This window comes from Heterocephalus glaber, unplaced genomic scaffold, assembly GCF_053883595.1.
Source record: "Heterocephalus glaber isolate CG9 unplaced genomic scaffold, H.glaber_assembly_v1.0 deba00001593, whole genome shotgun sequence".
NCBI classification, from domain to species: domain Eukaryota; kingdom Metazoa; phylum Chordata; class Mammalia; order Rodentia; family Bathyergidae; genus Heterocephalus; species Heterocephalus glaber.
Window position 1 is genome coordinate 455,495 of NW_028258368.1, and position 11,440 is coordinate 466,934.

An 11,440-nucleotide genomic window follows, 5' to 3' on the forward strand; every position below is an offset into this window, starting at 1 on the left:
ATGGTCTCAGACACAGATTTAACTCTTAAAGAGTTCTGGAAGGAACATTTTATAATATCCTTTTCTGTGTGGGGTTAACTGAGAAATCTGTTAACCGAATCTCAGCCCATGGTCTCTCTAGGGACACTGAAATCTGCCTATACACAGGAGAGAGACTTTGAAGGCTGTATAGAGGATCTTGACCCTTCAGTTAAACAACTTGAGTTATAATTGCCCTCAGGAAGTCAAGGGTCCACTGTAATTTACAGTGAATTTCCTCAAAATTCAGGATCTTAGTAGAGCGGGGCTGTACCTTCCTTAATGATCTTAGTAGGGAATGGGCTGCATTCCACGCTTCCTGAGGAAATTCCTTCTTTGTCCAAAGTCCTAGTTTACTGTCTATTCTTAATTTTTATCAGTATGGTGGTCACCCTATTCTATCTCAGGCCCTTCCACTAGCTAGCTGCCTTACTCATAAGCTAACTAAATATACTATCTTCTATACCCTCCTCAAGAAGTATCTTTAAATGTCATTAAGGGAGAATAGGTGAAGACAGAATTTAGTTGCTTCATGCTGAAGGGGTCAATGTAGGTGAGATGGCAGTCAGGTACTTTTTAATAAATAACTCTCATTCTCTCTCCCATTCCCTAACTCCTCATCAAGTTTTATTTATTTGACCCTAGCAATGATTCTTGTCAATTTTATTCTATATGTTTGGATATAGTTCCTCTTTAACTTCTTTCTGGAATATAAAAATAGCTTTTAGATTATATTGTTCTCATCATTTTATATCATCAGCCATAGTGTGGGAAGGTATCTTTGTTCCATTTGTGTAGACTGTCATATTAGTGTCTCCACAGTATGTTCTGTCTCCTAGTATTCAGAACCTTGAGAAGTCACAACCTACATTGACTGGGGATGACAAGATGACTTGCTTTGACCAATAATATGTTAACAATCATGATGCAGTTGGAGATTTTATAAGATCTCTTCTAGAAATATTCCCTTTTGGAATTTTGCCACTGAGCTGTAAGGAAGATGGTCTAGAATTGACTGTTGGAGGAAGAGAGGCCACATGGGGGGATAAGAACTTTCAACCTACAGTCAGCACCAGGGCCTCAGACATGAGTGAGACATCCGGGATTTATTTCCAGCCCTATCTTGAGTCCCCAGCTGGATGCAGCTGCATGAGAGACCCCAGTCAACCCCACATGGAGAACTGCCCTGCTCACCATGGAATCTTTACAAATTAAATATTGCTCCTATTTTTAGCCCCCAAATTTCCAAGTGTTTTGTTATACAGAAATAGAAAACTGAAACATGTGTAGGCTTAAAATTCTTTGCTGGTTTCTGATTTCCTCAGAGTGAAGTTAGAATTCCTCTCTGTATCCGGACAGCCTTCAGCCTCAGATCATGCCTCCTTTTGCAGCCTTACCTCTTTACCTTCTTCACCCAATGCATTTGGTCTGCAACCCATTGCTCATTTCATCGGCAGCACTTTCTGTGTGGTCAATTCCTTATCCTTCAAAACTTAATTGTCCCCTTCACTGTGAGTTCCAGGGACAGTCAGTCACCAGCACTTCAAGGCCTCACAAAGCTTAGCCCATGCATCTTCTTTTCATGTATCACTTTTCAAGACAGCTTTCCCAACTCTGCAAGACTAGCATCTGCTCCTACTTGAATTTCATTTCTACTTACCACAAAAGCTGATCCTCTATTCCCTTTGCCTGAAGTACCTCTTTATTTGTCTATACTCCACAGAAAGACCACAAGTCTTAGATCTGAGGTGGATTCTTCCTTACTTTGTATCTAGAACAAAGCCTGGGGGAGTGAGTATTTAATAGACATGTGCTCCAACAAAGGAACAAATGACTTCTTCATATATACCAGCCCTCATGTCCTGGATTTTTAATGACAGTTATGTTTTCAAATGTTCCAGGCCTGAGTCTCTGTATGCACAAGTGTACTTGCCAAATCTTAGTTGGGAAAAATAAGATCCATGTACCGTAAGAGTAAAGTATAGTGGTAATATTGCCTTGCTTTATTTGGACTATTCACTTAATGTAGCCTAAACTTGCATTAACTTTTATTAGCAACCATATCATACTGTTAGCTTATAATGAAACCATGGTCAAATAAAATTCCCAGGTCTTGTTCACATGAACAATTGTCAAAATGTATAAACAAACTAGTTGAATCAATACCTAGGAACAGTTAACAGGGAAACCCTATTGCTTAAAATGCAATTCTTTCTGGGCCAAATGTTTGCCCATCTTAACAGTAATTGCACAATGCATTTGCAGCTAAGGTCTCATTAAAACTTCATGCTCACCTGTGCTCAAACAGCACCGAGGATGCATATAGGTTAGGGCAATGGCCAGGTGATTGCTTCCTGGGCTCGCACAATTGTGAATTTCAGTTTGAGCCTCAAAAGTCTGTGCCTTTGTGCCATGATTTATTATAGGGAGTTTGTGTCCCAGGGGAGTTCAAGCAATTCAGAAGCAGCAGGAAGAGATAGAGAGGCAGGTGAGCAAAGAATTGCGTGACTGTGAGAGGTATTGTGACACCTTGTTAATTATTAACTCTGGCAGCAGGTAGTCAAGTTAACCGGAAGGGGAGGGTGGACCTAATTAAGTACCCAAACAGCATTTCTAAAGAGCAGATACAGTTCAGAAACAGGCGGTTTTCATGGGCTTGATCACAAATGAGTCCTTGAGTCCAAGAGAACCTGGATATATTCTAGAAACACTTGCTTTGTTACCTGTGCAGTCTACACAATGTGTGCCTGCACTAATTTTTGGTTGCCCTGTGTTATATGTATCCAGTTGCTCTATTAGAGGAAGCATAACAGGTTAAATGGCCAATTTTTAACCCAAGGTAAAATGAATGGTAGGTAGAAAAAAGGAAGACATAATTATTCATACTACATGAAGGCAGTTGTTTAAATTACTTTTTTGTTTAGTATAAAGTCATTGAGAGAAGCATCCTGTGATATGACTGATTTCTTAAGGGTTCATAAAGAAACTCTGTTTTGAAGGGTAATATTGGAGAAATTATAGGTACACATAAAATAGAGGGCCTGAATGGATCAAGAAGAAGAAAGAGTAATAGGTGGGGCAAACAGACAAATGTAAGCCATAGGAGGAGGCAGAGAAGAGGGGCTCCCCTTTGCCATGCACAGATTTCAGGAGCTGCAGGTCCATTTGAGGGGTGTGGGGTTCAGTGCATAGGAAGGTGCTGAGGTTCCTTTGAAGCCTTAATTCTTTAGGCAAGCCACCTAACCCCCTTTCATCTTGGATCCACAGGGGTGGATTAAAGGGTGATATCTGTCTCACAGAGTTGTGGTGAAGATTAAATGAAGTAACAGAAATTAATTTCCCAAGACAACCTTTCTCTCCATAGCAAGACCTCCATAAACAGCAGATACCTTGCCCACTCCTGATGTTCAGCCAGGCAGAGAATAACAAATAGAGGAGACTTCCTAGAGGAGGCTTCACATGAAGATGGCCAGGGCCCACTTTATGAAGCAGCCAGATCCCCGCAGTTTGTCCAGTGTTCTTGGTCATACACCATGCTGCCTCCCTGCCCTTCTCTGAGCTGGGCGGCTCGGTAAGCCCCTTACGGAGATTTCCATGGGAATGGTGCTTCCTAGAGTTGTGAGGTAGTCTAGAGAAAAGAATAGATACTTGGGGGCCAGAGATTTAGCTCAGTGGTTCCAGCACTGGCCTCACAAGCACAAGGTCCTGAGTTCGATCCCAGGTACCAAAAAAGAATAGATACTTGGGCTTTTACTCATTAATCACTTGTAGATGTTTCTAGATTTTTGTTTTGTCTTGTTTTCTGCTTATGGGAGTGAAATGTGCCCATGGTAGAAAATTCAGAAAGTACAGGAAGGCCAAATGACAAAACAATTCAATTGTTTAAGAATAATCCCTCTTACAGTAGCATTTTGGTCCATTTCTTTCCAGATTTTTCTCTTTACATATTTATCTCTGCCTATTTAAAGTTATATACTCTCTTTTCTCCCTCTTACTTTCTAGTCAACAAAAAATAAAACCAGACTCTAAACCAGTGAAAGAAAATCTTTAGTGACTCCCTGAGTAAGAGGATAAATTTGGCAACCCTTTACTTCTTCCTATTCCTTCCCCTTTCCCTTGTCTTTCTGACATAATCTGAAGTACTAGAATTAGCTGGTAGGTTTTTGCATTATCTTTAAGATTTATTATTTTGATAATTATGTGTCATAAAATGAAATGAAACTCTTCAAGAAAGACAAGACCTAAACTTCCTCCCCTGAGACAAGCTTTAGAATCCACAAGGAAATATTATTCATTAACAAAACAAAGCAAGCTCAGAAAATTTCCATGAGAAATTGGAGGGAATCTCAATAACTCTGAAGGCCTATGTCTTTCTGTTAAATGTAGTAGCATTGTACAATTTGAGATAAAATTTGAAAATAACATTTGTGTCATGCTAATCCTTCCTTGCCAACAGATTTACTGGCAAGATGTTGTCAAGGGGTTCTCAGCTCTAAGTATAAAAGAAATTCTCCTAGAGTGCTTTATAAATTGTAGTACACATTTACTTAATGCATTGTATTGAATCTCCATACTAACCTTTGAAATTCAAGAATCACTGTATTCACTCTTACAGAGGACGACTCGGGGATCTGGAATTGCATGAGCTATTTTCCTAGGGCCACCCAGCTAGTACGTGGCAGAAGCCCAGTTCCATGCCCGATTCTTCTCCAAACCTGGGTAAAGAGCAGGCAGTCCACTTACCTGAAAGATCAGAAACGTTGACCAGAGTCATGGTGTTTAGATGAAGACAGTGAATTTCATATATTCACCACAAGTCCTGAGTACCATTCTTCCTCTTAATAAAGACAGCACACGAGTTTATATAATTTCTGTCCACACAATGCATTTATTTCCTTTTCTAAGGGTATTTTTTTAAAGTATGTTGAACATATCTAAACCTAAACTCTGTCTCCTTGCAGAAAAAGCTCTTTGATACAATATTTTTATTTCTTCCTATTAAAACCATTAAACTAGAAGAATAACAAAGTGAATAATTTCTTAAATTTAGAGAGTGGGACCTCAGAGAGGGCATCTATTTGAAATTTTTAAAAATAATTTTAACCATATCTAGTTCTTTTGTCACAATTTTCTTTCTTCTATGCTACATATACTGCATTTTTTGCTGTCTTCGAAATGGGCTAACTCACCCAGATCCTCCCTGACCTGCCTGAGACAGGCTGTTGGCACTCTCCATGTACAGTGATGATATTGTCATTCTTTTCTGTGAAAGCATTTCAGAATCTTTTTTTTTAGTAAGGAATTCTGATACTAGTTCGTATTGCAAATTTTCCCAACAATGCATCAAACATAAATTCAGTGCAGATGTCAGTTGTGGCTATAAATATAGCTTATTTAAGAGTAGTAGTCCTTTGAAATAAGTTAATGTGTTGCTGACACATTAATAATAATGAGGCATTAATAATAGTACTTGCAGCTTCATATGCTAAACTTCCGGTCAAGATTTGGCCAGTAAAGGAAGTATTCAATGAGCATAAATTTATTTTGAGTCATATCTAGCCTGATGGCCTCACACTCCTTCTGTAGCATCTCAAAACAACAGGCTGACTTGGCAGATATTGTTTGTGGGCCTGGGGTTGTTTCTATCCGCTCAATCTGTTTCACTGAATTCTTGGTAACAGGAATAGAATCTGCAGGGAGAGCAGGGATCCTGGGTCTATCTGTGCTGGATGTTTCCTGGGAGGCCAACAGAGAAGCTGCTGTCTGAACAATTTCTAACTGAGCTGTGCTTATCTGTCTCGTTGACCCCTGTCTTTGGTTTTCTTGGCACTTTCTTCTTCATGAGGTGAGATGTCCTGTAGACATCTACTATAGGATTAGGTATGTTTGTTGCTGCATTTCCTGAGGTCTAGAAGGATGGTTTACTAGATGTGTTGAAGGAACAACTCTGGTAACTATGGGCTTTGGTGGTGGAGAAATAGGTTGTAAGGGAGTTTGAGAAAGATTTTCACTCGGTGCAACCCCTGAGGTTTCACCAGGATTCACCTATTGCAGAGAAACTTCAGGAGCCTGCATATTGGTCACAGATGCTGCCGTTACAGCCAGGGAAGGGCTGTTTCTGTCCTGAGGGCCAGTAGACAAAGGCACTGATAAGATGTTTTCACTTTCTACAGACAAGCAGAGGCTGCTGTCATCCCCAGCCGTCAATCTTACACCTTCTGCTGAGTGTGTTTTCTTTTTCTGAAGAACATGATCAGGAAGTAGCTGATGAAGTTCCTTTTTCCTTAAATGCATTGCAGCAATTTTCATGTCCACCTCATACATCTTACTATGTACTGCTTGCCTATAAAGTGTATCTGCAAAAGATTGAATATCATAGGTGAGATCAAGATTGAGAATTTCGGAGTTTTCTGGCTTTTTTAACACTAACTCAATCACCCACATTGTGCTAAATTCTTCCTTGTCCAGATTTTCTTTGGGTGCTGGAAATGACTGGGGATTTACATGTGCCAGTGTAATAAATTCATTTTTCTCCAAGCTCCCAACCAGGATTTGGATCTTTGATTCCACCAAGGCTACCCATTCTAGATGTTGTTTTTCTGTTGGTGCACTTGCCAGAAGTACGATATAATGCTTGTACTTCTTTAAAAAGCTTGGACCTTCAAAGAGTTTGGACCACTCTGCCTTATTCAGCAAAATTTCATGTGCGATAACAAGCCCCTGCTTAAACTCCTCAATCATGACCATCCTGGTTGAAACAGACACGTTGTAAGTAGAGTTCTGCTGTGGATATGCTGGCGTAATTATAGGCATAAGATGGTAACGATCACTGGGATTTACCCTTGGGTCTCACACAGGCAAATTAAGAGTCCGTTCTTCAGGTTCTTTCAGTAACATTGGATTTGGCCATTCCCATTCAGAAAACACCAAGAAAAATTTACGTACAAGAGTTGATGCTACTGCATTTGTATAAAGCTGGCAAGTTCTTGCTACTAGCATGGCCCAGGAAACACCTCCAAGGAAACCTAATATATTGGAATAGATATTGTGGCATTTAGCCCACAATTTGATGGCTGTCAGAGTTAACCTGAAGTTGTCAATGTTTGGTACTAGGTGTAAAATTTCATCAGTTACTCGGCAACTGTTAAGACTTCTTATGCATCTAATTTCTAATTTTTTAAGCAGACTGTCATCACTTAGATCCAAATCTTCTGGAATAGTCTGCAATGCTAACCTTGCAAACAAAATATCAATCTCTATTCCAGCAAAGCACAGTTTGATAACTGGTACAAATGCCTCCTCAACTGCCGTTTAATCTTTGACTTCCTCCTGTAGTTTCAGTTTCTCCTAAAATGAGGTGAAAAAGTCCTTCAGATCAACACGCCTCGGGGCAACACACATATCGGGCCCTTTTGTGTGGACTCCTAGTCTGTAAGAGCCAAACGTGAAAAGTTTTCCCCCAACATTTTCAATGACAGCTTGGGGCAGGTTCTTGCTTTCCCTGATTTCTCCTATCCACTCCTTCACCAGATTGTTTAACTTTTCCAAAATTAATGTCCTGCGTTGCAGCTCCTCTTCCTCTTCGAACACCCCGAAAGGCTGTAGGGTCTCGATGAGCCTCTGGGTGAGCTCATGGTCAGCGTCCCTGAGGGCGGCCAGGCTGATGGCCGCCGAGAGGCGGAGGCGCTCCCGAGGCAGGGCTCCCGGGGTGGCCGCCGCCTACGGCATCCTCCCTAGAGCGGGCGGATCCAGGCGGCCGCCGCCTGGTTCATGCCCGGTGGGCAAGAGGGCCGGTTCCCGCGGCCCTGAGCTGAGCGCTGAAGTCTCAAGCGCTGGCCAGCCTGCCACCGGGGGCCAACATGGCGCTGGCGGCCGGCGGCGTCCCTCAGAATCTTTATCTATGTCTCTTCTAAAGGATAGGAAAGAGAGACCCCAGATATTTCCATTTTTCTCAACAAACTATCCTTTATTAAATAGTATCAAGAGGAAAACAGAAACTCCTCTTCTGTGAAGAGGATATAGGAAATGATATTTCAATTCAAAGGAAGAAATTAAAAAATATGACAAGCAATGCACAAGTTTCCGTAATGGCCTTCTATTTGGAACTAGTAACCCACCTTGCTTCAGGGTGGTAGCCCAATTTCTGTCTTCCTATTCTATTAATTGATTTCCAGATCTATTTCCAGTTAATCCTGTAGTGTAGCTTTAATCTGAGAACCAGGAAGTGGGAATTTAGGTCTCTCGTGCCTTTCCAGAATGTGTTTTGATCTTCTTATATTACAGGTGATGAAAGTCACCTAGCATCATTGCTTTTTTGGTGGGAGGTAACATTTAACCTATAATGGGAAATGTTTACTGAAACTGAAGATTTTGTTAGGTTAGAAAATGGTTGCTGCTGAGAATAGTCACATTTTAAAGGAACTAAACTATTATAAAATACTTTCAAATCGATTTGGAAAACAGAATAGTAAGCTTTCAAATAAATGCATGTTTTACTATTATCTACATAAGGCATCACTATAACTAACTGATTTATACTAGAATAAAAATACTTATAATGTTTATTTATATTATGAGTCATTAAATATGAATGATATCAGCTGTTCAACACCTTATATTTTTCCCTCCTCTGAGATGTCAGAACACTTTTAGAGGTACTGTAAATATGCTGAGGTTTCTTTCTTAATTTGATTTCTCCCTAGAAATCAAGAGATGTAAACTTTTGTTAAGCCCTTTCTACACAGCAGGCAATGAGCTAAGTGATCTTTTTAAAATACTTCACAAATTTTACAACCTTTCTATAGAGCAGATATTGTAGTCCCTATTTTGCAGAGGAGAAGACTGAACTTCAGGTCAGTTAAATAATTGAACTTGCTAGGAAACAGCAAGACTGGCACTTGAATCCAGTTTTGTCTGGCTGCACAGTATGCCTTCATTTCTTTTCTCTATACCATCATTCTTCTGTATTCCCCAAGAATTAGCTTTAGGGATGTCTTTAGTTTCAGCAGGTCAGCTAAGTACTCCCTTTACATACTAGGTCCCTATGGAAGTTTATATCCTCCAATCTATTAACACTGAAACACTTGGTGTTAGGGCTCTTCTAGAGGCCTGGGGAGAAATCAGGGGGCATGTGACCATGCACCTTATGTAAGTATGGCATTACACAGCTACTACATTTACATTTCCTCACTTGTCATTCCAGCCTCTACCCAATCAGATAGTATTGCAAACACCCAAGAAGAGAGGCATATATAAAAGAATCTGCCCAAGTTGTGTCTTTTAAAAGAATGAACTTCTTTTTTTTGTAATTTGCAAAAAACAAAAAAGGATAAGAATCCTCAATACTATCACTATTTCTCACTTTGAATTCTGTGGATATGCTGTAGCAAAACTATATACTTGTCTGTGTTAGTCAGTGGAGTAGAAGGGATAGAAACGGGCTGTACTTTTGAGGTGACCTTGAGTTATGTGAACCAGTGTCATGCCACACTAAATGGAACCCTGTTTCTTTTTTAAGGTACCAGTATGGAGCACTTATATAGAGTGAATATGTATGTAGCAGTGTGATTGGTTAGGTTTAGAATCATATCCTATCCTCTTTGTGCAAGTTAGGGTTCTGTTGACATCTGTCTTAGTCACTTTTTCATCACTGGATACAACATCTCACACTCATGGCTGTGAGGAGGCGAGGTTTACATTTGGGCTCGTGGTTTCAATCCATGCTCAGCAGCCTCTGAAACAGACACAGGATAGCAGAAGGGCATGGCAGAAGCAAAGGTACTTAACCTATGGCAGCCAGGAAGCAGAAAGAGAAGGGAAGAGCTGGGGGCAAGAATACACATTTCCAGGTTCAGGTCCCCATGACCCAACTTCAACCAAGACACACCTCCATGAGAATTTGGAGGGACAGTTTAATTCTAAACCATAATAATGCCCTTTGTTTTCTAAATGGAAAAGGATAACAGTAAAACCCAATAGAGGGGGAATAAAATCACAGTGGGCCCAACATTGAGACTGTAGCTGGAAAAATGCCAGCCACCCTGGAGGGGAGTGGAGCCCTTTTCTGCCAAGGCTTGCTATGACAATAGATGGCTTTTACATCCTTGATCTTACCGTGCCCTCATTTTCTAATGATTGGGATCAGGCTCTTTAGTATTTTCTCCTTGTTAATTGAATGACTAGTTCTGGATAATGGATAATTCTCAATTTTCTATTTTTAGAAAGTATATAAATATCTAAATTAGATTTAGGCAAAGTGAGCTGCAGTATTTGATATCCCAAGATCATAATTAGGTTGCTCCGTTTACCTACACAGTCGCAAGCAAACTTTAACTCATTAATCTGGAAAAGACTTTGATGAACCTTTGAACTGGATAAAAGTATGTCAGTCATGACTAAGTTCTTCTCTATTCTTTGGGAACTTTCAAAGGACAGAAAGTGACTAATATATTTGGTTTTATAACATCATGTGCCAGCTCTGATAATGCTACTCTGAAATCTTCAGAGGATTCTTACTGCCTCTGAGTTAAATAAAAGGCATTTAGGGGGAGCTGGAAACACTGCATCAGATCTGTGATCTGGTTTTTGTTCATCCCTTTTTACCCTTAGTGATCTTGGGCAAAATGTGTAGCATTCTAGGCCTCAGTTTTCTTATGTGTGAAATAAGGGTCAGGGAGAGGTTCAAGTGCCACCGTATCAGTAAAAATACACCGGTGAATTCAACTGTAGGTCTAACCTTGGACATGGACCCAGCCAGGGAGCAGCCAGTCCTGGAACTCTTGCCCCAGGTTCTCTCCATGCCCACACTCTCTTCACCCTCTAACCACCTCTGAATTTCCATTCTTCAAGCCCTCCCTGCCCTCTCAACTGCCTCAGTGCTGTCCTTCACTACATTCTTTCCTAGAACAGGAATGCCCATCTCCCACAGGGCTCCTCCCTCAAGGACAATCTTCTCTGAAAGCTGCAAGGTCCTGAAATTAGTCCCTCACCTTGCCCACCAGGAGGATCCTCCATGCCATGTACTCCTGCAGGATTTTACATCCTGTTTATTGGACTTGTCATATTCTGCCTTGTTGATATTTCCATGTATAAGCATATATTTGTTTATTTTCCACACTAGTAAAGTTCTCTGGATTTTCACCCTTTATCTCTTTTACTCCTGCTTCAGAGAATTAAACCCACCACTATTTCTTCCTCACCTCCTTAACAGCAGATTCCATCTCACAGAACTCTTGTCCTTTATTTTCTCCTCCATAGAACTCTTGGCCATAACTTGGAAGAGGCCCAAGAGTTCTCGATCCAAATGTGTTCCCCTGACTGTCCCTCAGTCAGGAACAGAAAACTGGGTGTGAACTGCCCTCATTTCCACAGTTCCTCGCTTCTCAGGGTGGGACATCACCACCTTGGATCCACAGTGCTGGAT

At 40.7% G+C, this 11,440-nt stretch overlaps 1 pseudogene; it reads right to left on the reverse strand.

Annotated features, from left to right (window-relative positions):
* Positions 1–4,964: 4,964 nt before the first annotated feature.
* On the reverse strand, positions 4,965–10,858 carry LOC101713633 (poly(A) polymerase beta-like; annotated as a pseudogene).
* Between the last annotated feature and the right edge of the window lie 582 nt (positions 10,859–11,440).